Genomic DNA, 12,909 nt, shown 5'->3' with positions numbered 1-12,909 from the left:
CAAAAGCATAATGAACGCGGTTAATAATAAACAATAAAATCCGTATATACATAATATATAATACACAAATACATATATCTATATATACACATATATATAATGAGTAGCTTATTCCATACTACTAGCAAAACCATATTTAATATCCATATTCCTATTCCATTAGAAATGGACGTAGAGGACATACGCAATAATCCCCAGTCGGTGAGGTCCGCCGTCACCGCAAATACTGCATCCGCTACACCCGTCGCTGCACCAAGGAGACAACAATCATCCGTTCCACCAGTCAGGGAAGCAGGCGAGGAGCACTTCGAGGAATATGTACCGCCACGATGTAGCCTATGCCATCGACCCCATTTCTTAAAGAAGTGTACGATCTTCAAGACAATGACGTCCGCTCAGCGCCAACAAGTCGCTAGAGCCCACGGCCACTGCATGACATGCTTGGCAGACACACACGCTACCTCGGAGTGCATTTCAGACGGGTCGTGTCAGTACAGTCACCGACCGCATCATACACTGTTTCACCGTTTTCCTCGACGCTCTGATCATTCAACGCACGCCAGTCACCGGCGTGGTCAACCGCGGCACAATCAACATAGAGATCAGGTTCAACACCGAAGAGCCCATCGCTCTAAGCCATCCCGAGGTGCACGTTCGCATACACCACCACATCATAACCATCGCAACCCGCGAAGGTCGACGGGTTTCAGCGCTGTAGTGAGCACCCTACAGAAACTCCAGCGGCTTCTAGGCAATTAATTCGCCTAGGGGGGCCGGGATGTCTATGCGACTTCATGGCATCTCACCCTTCAACACAAAATTCATCACACCACACAACATTCAGAGCACATAAAATTTGTCACACAACTCACACTCATCACACCACACAACATCCAGCACACATAACATCACACTCATCGCACAACACAACATTCAGCACAAAACTTGCATCATCATACGCACAACCCTACGCAACAAACCAACCACACTACACCCACCATACGTTATCGTTTTCACCATCAAACCGATAAAAAAGGATTGGCGAGCTCGGGGTGGAATTAATTCGCTTTTTTACGCCCGTACCGAAGAGACACGTCTCGCCAATTCGTGCACCGCCTCGCCATTTTGAACACAAGACACACGTCTCGCCAATTCGTGCACCGCGTCGCCCATTTGAACACCAGACACACGTCCCGCCAATTCGTGCATCGTCAATCTGCCAGTTTTGAACTGCATAAAGGTCTAATCCAACGTTGGAATCCCCCATCCGGTCGCGTGTGTGTGTGTGCCGTGAACAGTGTGTGAAAGTGAACAGTGTTCAAGGAATTATACCTAGCTAATTATACGTGTAAATTTGAATTTAAATTCAGAAGTCTCGCCCGCAAAGGGAAATACATCCAAATAAAAAATACTACATTGTTTTTTATAAATATTTCACTTAATTAGACCCACAAAGGGATACATAATCCAAGGGTAAGTATTCCCCCCAAACGAAGTGCAGCGAACATCGAGTTTTCTCGTAAAATAATCGATTTTTCGAATGTCAAGAACCGATTCTTAATCGACTTCGACTACTGGAGATCGATTCTGAAAAATCGGTTATTTTACGAGAAAACTCGATTTTCGAGTAGAATCGGGATCGAGTTTACCATCCCTACTGGCAGCCATCGGGGCACATATAAAACCTCCGCACAATAACCACCACAAAAAAATGATTTTTTTTCCATGTAATTTATATGGAAAACAGAAAATTTGAAATAGGCACCTCTTAATATTAATATTAGGAGCTCATCTTTTGAGTGACTTTTTTTACACATTTTCGAAAGTTTTGAGTCTGTTTTTCTGTTGAAAAAAAAGGTTGCCTCAGAATGACACACCTTAGTGTGTATGGTAAATACGCATATTGATATACGTACGTCTGTACATACACTATTTAGGATTATATTTTATCTTAGATATTTGTATTTTATTTACCTGCCTTGTGAACACACATATGTACATAAATATTAATAAAAAATATAATTTAGTTATAAAATCAACTGTTCTTTTTTATTTATTATCAAAGAATTTTTCGAGAAGTTTGACTTTTTTTCTCTAGCTTTAGCTTTTTTTTGTTCAATTTCATTTTATTCACTTCATTTTTTCATCAATTCTCCTATCACATTTTTATATTTTGCCTTGGAATTTCTGCGATTCTTCGGAATTTTTCTCTTTACCAACAGTTTTTTTTGCAAAATATTTTTCCCTTGCACCCCTATCTAAGAGATGGAAGAGCAATGACTTTGCTAGGCATTTGAAAATGCTCACATAGTTGCTGACTTTGCCCGGATATACTTGGAACATTATCTGGATAACGAAGAACGAACAGAAATTTGCTAATTAAATAGGGACAATACATAAAGAAAAAATGATTTTAACTTACCTTATATTTTGGTAAGAGCATGTTAAGAGTCTGTTCCGAAAATAATTTTGTGTTCGTTGGACACCAAGCAACTCTCGCCGAAAATTTTGTCCTTTTCTTTTATATGCGGCAATATGCAAGGTATGATCGAGGCAAAGGCCAAAACGGTCCTACTGCTTAAATGCTATAACTAAAGGAGGGATGAGTTTCAGCATTCTAGAAAAAAAGTATCCATATATATTAGGGTGTGTCATTCTGAGGCAACCTTTTTTTTCAACTGAAAACAGGCTCAAAACTTTAGAAAATTTGTAAAAAAAGTCACTCAAAAGATGAGCTCTTAGTATTAGTATTAAGAGGTGGCTATTTCAAATTTTCTGTTTTCCATATAAATTACATGGAAAAAAAAATCATTTTTTTTGTGGTGGTTATTGTGCGGAGGTTTTAATGTGCACGCGACGGCGGCCAGTAGGGATGGTAAACTCGATTCCGATTCTGCTCGAGAATCGAGTTTTCTCGTTAAATAATCGATTTTTAAAAATCGATTTTCAGTAGTCGTAGTTGATTAAGAACCGGTTCTTGACATTCGAAAAATCGATTATTTTACGAGAAAACTCGATTCTCGAGTAGAACCGGAATCGATTTTACCATCCCTACTGGCCGCCGTCGCGTGCACATTAAAACCTCCGTACAATAACCACCACAAAAAAAATGATTTTTTTCCATGTAATTTATATGGAAAACAGAAAATTTGAAATAGCCACCTCTTAATATTAATACTAAGAGCTCATCTTTTGAGTGACTTTTTTTTACACATTTTCGAAAGTTTTGAGCTTGTTTTTCAGTTGAAAAAAAAGGTTGCCTCAGAATGACACACCCTAATATATATCCATATCATACAAATGCATAATATAATAATAAACGTTTACAAATTAAAAATTGAAACTTACGTTTTCTTAAAGTTTAGAAATAAATTGAATATTAGTTGACAGTTCTTGCGCGAATTGCCAACACAATTCGAAAATATTTATTTTTTTTAAATCAAATAATTATTTATTGAATATTACATAATTTAAGCCTATCGATCAGTTTTAGAAATTTAATTTTGCTGGGGATTAAGATGATTTTGCAGCTTCGACAGGTATTTGTCACTTCTTTGTTTACCAGTGGTATTTCAAGATCTCTGTGGAGCAATTCAGAATGTGGTGCAAATGGTCTTGCATCCGTGCATGTGAAAACTACCGAGCATAGTTCTGCTTTACACTAACAAAATGTACAGGGATGCACTTGCTACGCCCCTTCAAAGAAACAACACTAAAACGACATTGTATGGCTTGCAATATTGATTTGCAAATTGTCAGAATAAAAATGGGAAAAACTTGTAAAAAAAAAGAGAAAAGCCAAAGAAAAAATGGAAAGTAAGTGAAATCAAAAATGTATTGGACTTTTTGCAGGAAGCTCCAGAAGTAGACGTAATTGAAAAGATAAAATTTTTGCTTGGAGCATTTATTCGCAGTTTTTATCCAAAAGCACTTCGTTGTCACTGCAATACATTTTAACCCATTCCTTCATTTCTTTTACAATAATTTTATTATTTATAGGTACCGAAAGCACAATTTTTTTGAGAAATATCTAATAGAAAAAACCGGCATATACGCCACAAGGGAGGTAATTCGACCTCTTTTAAAAAAAGCAAGCGATTGTCGAAAACATTAGGAACAGGCCTTTCCGAGCCTGAGTCCAATGGCGGATGTTGAAGGTAAGTGTAAACGAATGTGAAGAAATTTGTCACATGTTTATGTTTCAGGCAAAGTGCTGCAGATGTACCCTAATTTTAATAAATCCGCGTTATTTTGGGAGCAAAACGTACAACTGCATTGGCAACAGATTTGCCTTACTAAGCAATGGTTCAGACGACGATGCGAAGGGTACCACCATAGTCGTGAATGCCAAACCCCCTGCAATATATTTGCGCGAGCGTAGCATTAATGCTCTTGTTGCTAAGTGAAATTGTAGGTACTAATAATTTTCATATAGTGCCTTTGAAAAAAGGCAATATAGATGAAACAAAAATTCAGTCCTATACTGAAAAAAGTTTTACAGAAATTGTTAAATTTTTGTCAAATAAAAACAAGAACTATTCGTATCAACTGAAGAGCTCTAAGAGGCTAGTTGTTGTAATTAAGAGTATAGAGTCCGCCGTAGACTCTAGTGAAGTCAAAGAAGCATTGGAAGACTGCGGTTTTGGTATTAAAACTGTTGTACATAAATATATCAAACAGAAACAAAGTAATATAGCCAATGTTTAAGATTAAATTGTTGACAAACTCTAATCAACTTAAAAAAATAAACACATCCTATAACTCGTATAATTTGAAATATTTGCTGCATCGCAGAGTAACTGTTGAAGAACCACATAAAAGTACGGTACGGTACAATAACCAACTGCCAAGAATATGGGCATACCAAACCATATTGCACTCTACGGAGTGTTTGTGTGGTACGCAGTGATTTACATCCCACTTTTAAATGCAGGGAAATACGATTTAAATAAAAAATGCAGCAATTGTGGAGGAAATCACTCTGATAACTACAGGTATATAAAGATTTGAAATCGATATTGTCATGCACGTCGTAACCAAATGTTACAAACACCCCGTAATGAAATTATAGCAACCTCAGATAAAAGTTCAAATCGTATTAATTTTAACAATAATAATAAGCAAGGAAGCTATGCAAATGTAGTGAAAGGCAACACTGTACAAATGCAACTGCCGCAAAATCCTCTAAATGGAGGTATTGCAACTATGATTATAAATCTAACACAGTGTATGACACAATTTATGTGTACCATGCCAAACATGATCCAAAATTTAATAAAATCACAAAATCAAATGCTGCAAAATTTATTAAGAAAAAAATGAGCATACTAAATATCTGTATACCAAATGCTAACGTCGTCAGCCAACATAAATTAGAGATTATTAGATTTCTGTCTGAAAAAATATAGATGTGATGCTTATATCAAAAACTCATCTAATAAATAAAAATTATTTCAATATACCGGGATTTAGACTCTATGTTACAAATCATACGGATGGAAAAGCCCATGGAGGCACGTCAGTGTTACCAGCTACAACAATATCCCCAAAAAATCGGGATTGTGACTTAAACCTTACGGCTAAATACTGTCCGCCTCGTTTTAAAATTACAGATAAGGAATTTAAAGACTTTTTTGGAACGCTAGATCAAAGATTTCTAGCAGGTGGAGATTAAAACGCAAAACACACGTACTGGGGCACAGGACTTAATAGATTTTGCTGTAGTCAAAAATATAAATGGATCGCCTAAGACAGCTTATACATGTACAGACTTATCATCTGATCATTCTCCTGTACTAATAAAGTTTTACGAACAACCCATGATATTTGAGTCAAAAGTTTCTCTAATATCTCATAAAACTAACTGGTCGAAGTATAGAAAATATATCAGCACCCACATCAATATTGATTGCAAAATAAATACAGGAAGAGACATTGATGAAAATATAAGAGAAATTAATGACGTAATAACTAATGCAGCTGTATTGGCAACACCAAAAAGAGACAACAAACCAGTTGGTTTTAGAAAGATCACTAATAATGAAATAGAAAAATTTGTAAATGAGAAAACGCAACACTGAAAATTATATGAAGAAACTGTGTCCAAATTCTAGCAAGTAAAGCTCTCTTTGAAAAGCCCAAAAGTCTTTTAAGCCACCAGTAGATTCCAACATGCCTGTTAGACAATTGAATGGTAATTGGGCACATAGTGATGAGGAAAAGGCAAATTGCTTGGCAAATAACCTAGAAAAGGTATTTCAACCCATTTTCCCGAAAAACAATTTTAAGTTGCCAACCTTGTCTAAGGACTTCTAATTCTGAAGTTACTAGAATCATAAGACAGCTAAATTCAAAAAAGGCATCAGGACACGATAATATTACTCCAAAAATGATAACTGACCAAATACCAAATATTGCTCTAAAAGTGCTCTCCTTGCTCTTAAATGCAATTCTTGGTTTCGGATACTATCCAGTTTCGTGGAAAAAGTCACAGATCATCATGATAGATAAACCTGGTAAAGACATTGTAAAGACATAACATACTATTAAGTCTCTTACCCTGTATTTCTTCAATATTTGAAAAAGTGTTACTATCAATGATGACTCCTTTCCTCCACGTAAATAATATATAATAATACCAACGCACCAACTCGGTTTTCGTGCTAAACTTGGCACTGCAGAGCAATTAAATAGAATTACCAACCAAACCAATAAGGCATTCGAGCACTGTTCCCCTATTATTCTAGATGTAGCTCAGGCGTTCGATAAGTCAATAAAATCCAAAAAGTTTTACCTTACAAATTGCATAAAACTTTAAGAAACTGGAAATTTACTATTAAAGTAGCAGACTTCATATCAGAAGAAGGAGTAATAAGGGCTGGTGTAGCTCAGAGTAGCATGCTAGGCCCAACTCTGTGCATAATATATACAACAGACATTCCAACAGCTATTAACGTATTGACATCCACTTTCGCGGATGACACAGCTCTAGTAACCCGTAACAAATTCTCCATCAGAGCATCAAGTGTATTAGATCAGCACTTAACTTTTGTCGAAGAATGGCTAGCCGACTGGCGTATAAATCTTTATGAGCATAAATGCGTGTTACATTCTCGTTAAGACCAGAAACGTGTCGGACAGTTAAAATGAACAATGTTCTAGTACCCCAAGCGTATGAAGTAACTTATGTTGGGATTCACCTGGATCGAAGACTCGCGTGGCGAAAACATATAACGAGGAAAATAACTTGAATGAAGTTAAGAGCACCACATTTAAATTGGCTTTTAAACAAAAATTCTGAACTTAGCCTAGACAACAAAGTGCTCTTATACAATGCAATCATAAAACCGATTTGGATATATGGCATTCCACTGTGGAGTACGACCTGTGCAACCAACATTGATGTAATACAAAGGTTCCAATCTAAAATGCTAAGAACAATCACGCGTGACCCATGGTACATGGTTAATAAAAACATTCATAATGATCTTGATTATTCCTATGATAAAGAAGGAGATAGAGGACAGCAGAATGAGATATATTTCTAAACTTCGCTAACATTCAAACCCATTGGCTAATACCTTGGTAAATTCCTGCAATTAAACACGTTTAAAAGGAAGTGATCTGCCAGCCTGCTAGAGAACAACGTTCTAGCAAAAAAGCTCAGCCACATTCTTCAGCTTCTTTAGTTTTAAATAGATTTCAGATTTGCATACTTATTATTAGGCTTTACCAAACAGATCCAATAAATAAAGAAAAATTAAAAAAAAAATCTGGTTACTTTCCAAACCCAGCGAAAAGAAATGATTAAAATTCAATTGGAATGGGAAAAAGAGAAATTGCGCTTTGTTGAATTCCTCACTATATTTTATGAAATCAATAAGCATCTTCTATTGGTCTCTATCTACTCTTAACATTTGGCAGTCTCCGTCCGTTCCGTAAAATTCTCGACGACATTCCATAACAACAGATAAATTTCATTTAAAACTGCATTCACAACATCATTATCACTTTCAATTTCTAGAAGTAAATTGTTATTGGTTGAAATTTCCCATAAAAATATTTCTTAACTTCAACGTCTATAATTTCTTCAGCAACTTCATCAATTAAAGAGTCAGCAAATTTTTCTCTAAAATTTTTTCGGCATCTTTAAATTGGAAATGTGAAAATTTAAATTTCTTCTTTACAAAGAAACTACAAAAAGATGTTGAGTTTAAGTAGAATTATAAAATCTATTTGAAACTTACCTTCCTCATCAATTTAAAGTCGTAATATGTCTTTATGTAAAATGAAGCTAAAACAGGGTTGCCATTATAGTTTTACGTGTCATTGCGCGAAAATAAACATAGTTTTGGGTCTGACATATTTTATAGCCATTGCAAATAATTTTCTGCGTGTGTGTACCGTTGCACCAAGAGGAAATTTCTGCAAATCGTGCACCATGCAAGGGTTTTGCCAGAGCAAGAGAATACCCCTGTTGTATTTTAAGAATACTAATCCCGGCAGCAGAGACCCGTAATTATATACCATACATCCATATAAGCTTTATGACTGAATTGTATGAAGGATTTTATGGTCCAAGTACAGGTTTGAAATTTTACCCAATAACCAATTTAAGCTGGTGGTTCTAAGTTTGAGGTATTTAAGGTATTAAACTTCATTTGTTTAAGGAATTAAATTGTTTTATTCCAGTGATGAGCATGTTTCCTTTTTTACAGTTAATTTGGCATGCTTATACTTTTGCTCATTCACTTTAATGCACCAGTTAACACTGTAGCTATTCCGCTATTTTTTATGTTCCATTTTCTGTTTGGTTTGTTATAAAGGTAAAAGTAAGCCACAATACCTGGCGATGCATTCGCCAATGCGATTTTCTATCGCGATATTATAAAAGCATTGCCGGTTTTACATGGTGTGTCCCAAAAAGCCGTCTTGTTCACTAACAACAACCAGTATAATCCATATTCAGATGTGCATAAAAAAAGTTACTGTACCCTGGCAATAGATGTGTAACATACATATAGAGCTCCAAAAGGTTTGAATTTGTACCCAATAACCAATTTGATTTTAAGCTTGAGGAATCGAGAAATTGTTCACTTTCGTGTGTGGTTGAAATACTACGCAAATATGATCCACAAAAAATGTTCATTTTCTTCTTCAGAGCAGGTCCAAGCTCTAGTTTTTTGTCTGAGCGGTCTTACTGGTGGCTTAAAGTTTTCTCGCCTTCCATAGTGAGTTTCTTTAAGAAGAGTTCGATGTCAAAGTAGAAATAAACCTTTTTCGAAAATATACAATATGCTAAATGCATTTTATTTCTCAATGATGCAGCTATTAACTTATGATGGTTAATTAAAACACGCCTATTATTGAAACTCTGATAATAATGCCACTTGTGTCTAGCTACCATATTCCTAATATAAGAGTTTCGGGCAGGCTTTGCATATGTATATCGGACAATAAATTAGCAAACTTTGACTAATTCTAGGATATAAACTCATTATGTTTTATATTACATTTTACTTCGTGTCCGAGATATTTATATTAAAAAAAAAAACATAAAAGTTCAAAGTCATCTGGAAAGGCGGAAGTTCCTCTGATAACTGTATAAACTTTTATCATTACTCAAGTATACTCGAGACATTGTTTCCATACAATTTTGTGAAGTCTGCTAGAATAACGAAAATCATTTTTTGTAATATATTGGGGAACAGGTAATTCGTGAACTGATTCCATACATTTTCGCCATTCAACCGAATGAATTTTATTAATGAACCTGACAGATTTACCGATTGCTAAAAAGTTGACTGGAAGTTTGAAGTGTTTAGTATATAAGGATTAGGAGACTTATAGAGCCGATCTTATACATTTTTGTTACAAGAGTACTTTAATGTCAGAGAAATATTCTCCCCAAAATCTTAATGACATATCTCACAAATTGACTAATATTTTCGGTACAAAGGCATTGATGTTCACCAAGGTTCTTAAACACATTTGTGTAAATTTTTAAAACGATATATTTATTGGCCCTCGCATTCTTTACCATAAAGAGAAAAAATCATCCATCCATATCTTCCATTTTTAAAAAATTCTTTGATTAAATGTGTTTTTTGGCGCATCATTGGTCTGAATCCACGGCCGAACGGCATTTCATTTATATGTACATATGTATAAATTACAAATAACCGTCTTGTTTTTTGTTATTATTGCTTTATTGATCAGACTATCCTGTCTGATGAGTTCTCTATTTAAAACTAAACTTATATTCTAAATGTCTTAAACCTGCACCTTGTCTCAGTTGTTGTGGAGTTATTGCAGCGGATACGACGCCGACGCTTGCGTTGGCAGTTTGCCGCTACCGCTGTGCCTTACCTGTCAGCGTGGGAATGTGAATTCGCTGACTCAGGCCACGCGCGGACTTTGTTGTTGACTATGTTGACTGCTAGCTGCCAGAGTGAGAATGTGGATTCGCTGACTCAGGCCACGCGCGGACTTTATTGTTGATAAAGGGCAGCTTATGTTAACTCCTCCCCTTCTAAATGAAGGCCGTCCACGGACTTCTTAAGATTGTTTATGACGTTCTGAAGATTCTGGGATTTGAGTCTTCTTTTTCGCTCTCGGTATAGTTTAATTAGACCGTAACAGGTAATTAGTATGACAATGCTAGTGAGACCTGATATCGTTGGTCCCATCATAGTCTTCCCTTCGATTTTCCCGATAATACGCAGGTTTTCCATACTTATCTTGTGAAGGTATGGAAGACTCAAAATCTCTTGATGACTGGTGATATTGAGGAGCGGCGTCGTTGCTGATCCTGGTAATTTTTTAAACATGCCGTTTACGTTTTTGAAGTAGGATCCATTAATTTGAATCTCATTTTCGAAGGAAAGTAAATAAGTTCCCTTTATGGTCTTCTCGGTGTCTGCGGTAGTCTTGACTAAAGCGGTATTATCATTAATGATGATTTTGCCATCATCGGCCACCATAATTGGTTCAAGGTGGCTAGGGCGAGTGCTGCAGTGGGCAACATTACCAGAATGAAGCTGCTGCGCGCACGTTGGATGTTGTAATTTTTTGCAAAACGTTGATGTGAGCGTTGCGCTGCAATTTCCAATCGCCAAAATTTGATTATGACAAGCGGCAACATTGTTGTCATTCCCAAGGTGCAGGATTGTTCCGTTGTGTTGGACAGGAAAAATAATAATTCTCTTACAGACTAGTACTGGCTTGGGATATTTGATAATAAAATGTAGAAGATTACCGTCTAATAGAACCTTAATATATGATACCTCCATTAAATCAGTGATAGTTGTGTTTGTAGAGTGCATTTCAATAATGTTTTTTATATCATTTGAGTTTAACAACATGGGATTTATTATCCCTATCTTTGCAAGGGTAGTAGTTGAAATTAAAGTTTCAATTTCATTTATAATGATCCTCTTTCTTGCAAGCAACATTTCATACAAATGACCAGTGTCGATCTGTCCAGCTTTTGAGTTTTTAATGATGTGGTTAACCGTTTCCGTCAGTTCATTTATCTTTTCTTGTATCCTTGTGTTTATTCCTACCTGATGTCGCTCTGAGTCTTCGAGTTCCTGTTGTCGGAACTTTAAGTTTTCGAAATCGTCAAAGTCAGGCGTACCTGCGATAACCTTTAGGGCAGTACCCAAAACGTTAATGCTCCTAGCCTGCCTGTGATGGATGTCCAGTGTTGTCAGAAGCACCTTTATATGTGCAATGTCTGCGTCGAGTAACATTCTCATATGGGATAGAGGGAATTGCGTTGTTAAGCCTTTGGTTTCCTCAACTATTCCCTTGTATACTGTAAAATTAGTTGTATGCCTTAGATAGCCAAATTCCTCCCAAATCGTCGCGTCACCATCCTGAATCGGTATGTAGTCGGAAGTCGAATAGTCGGTCAATTTTGCCGTCGTCGTCTGAATAAGAAGTATCGCAATCAGTATCCTGAAAGATAGTGTGAAAGAAGCTTAAATAATTTACCCTATGCTATTTAAAGAATTCTAAAATATGCTAAGAATTTTCCCTTACTTTAGGTTGTCCTTGTGGACCACCCTCCCTTTTATGAGAACCGTGGTTCCCAAGTCTGCTTCAACTTCCTCCTCAACATATAAGGGGTTAATTTATTTCCGAGTCGTCTGTTAGTCTTTACCAATACTCTTTCCCCCACGCCGAATACTCTATTCCGTCTGGAGGGGTTATTCCTATCCATTTGTACTTATTGAGCCTTCATTATTTTCATGGTTATCTCATTCCTCAGTTCGGGTGGGTTGGCGTGAAGTATTTCGATTGGTTTCATATTGGTCACCGAGTGAATCGTTCGATTGTATTTAGTTGTTGCCATTAATATGAGGTCTGTCGTCTCGTTAATTTTTCTGTCCAGTTTCAAACATCTGGCTATCTCCAAAAGTGTACTATGGAGGCGTTCAACCTGCCCGTTCGAGGTGCTATGAAGGGGTGGTGCGTTTACGATGTCCACACCAAAACTATTCCTCAACAATGTGGTTATCGTTTCAGAATTTAGAGAAGCTTCATTATCACAATAAATTGTTTTTGTGTTTGGAAATATATTCATTAACTGAATGATTGGGACCTTTACATCCACAATTGTTCGAGAAGGTATAGGCTGCACCACCGCAAATTTTGAGAATTTGTCCAGACAGGTAAGAAAGTACTTTTTATCTGTCGAAAAGATATCAATGTGCAACATTTCCCCGGTATAGGAGGGGATTGGAGTTACACCATGTTCCTGCTTACGTGGGTGTCTGTCGTATTTGGCCTTACCACAGATCCTACAATTCGCGACAACTTCATTCGCCAAATTTGTCATCTGTGCCAAAACTTTGTTGACGAAAAACTCCTTACTAATTCATCTTGTATGCTAGCCAATGTTGG

General features: G+C 36.5%; 1 protein-coding gene and 1 long non-coding RNA gene across 15 annotated transcripts in view; one reads left to right on the top strand and one right to left on the bottom strand.

Moving 5' to 3' along the window:
* Nucleotides 1-12,909, top strand: part of LOC105234143 (probable serine/threonine-protein kinase DDB_G0276461) — a 412,380-nt gene that overhangs the window by 223,826 nt on the left and 175,645 nt on the right. The window lies entirely within an intron of this gene.
* LOC125779587 (uncharacterized) lies at nucleotides 2,053-8,261 on the bottom strand. Its single transcript, XR_007423363.1, has 3 exons — nucleotides 8,247-8,261; nucleotides 2,423-2,617; nucleotides 2,053-2,346 (listed from the first exon to the last, which is right to left on the bottom strand). It is a non-coding gene; the product is annotated as an uncharacterized LOC125779587 (long non-coding RNA).

This window comes from Bactrocera dorsalis, chromosome 6, assembly GCF_023373825.1.
Source record: "Bactrocera dorsalis isolate Fly_Bdor chromosome 6, ASM2337382v1, whole genome shotgun sequence".
Lineage (NCBI taxonomy): Eukaryota > Metazoa > Arthropoda > Insecta > Diptera > Tephritidae > Bactrocera > Bactrocera dorsalis.
The sequence above is the reverse complement of the archived record's forward strand: the minus strand, read 5'-3'. Positions and strand labels throughout refer to the sequence as shown.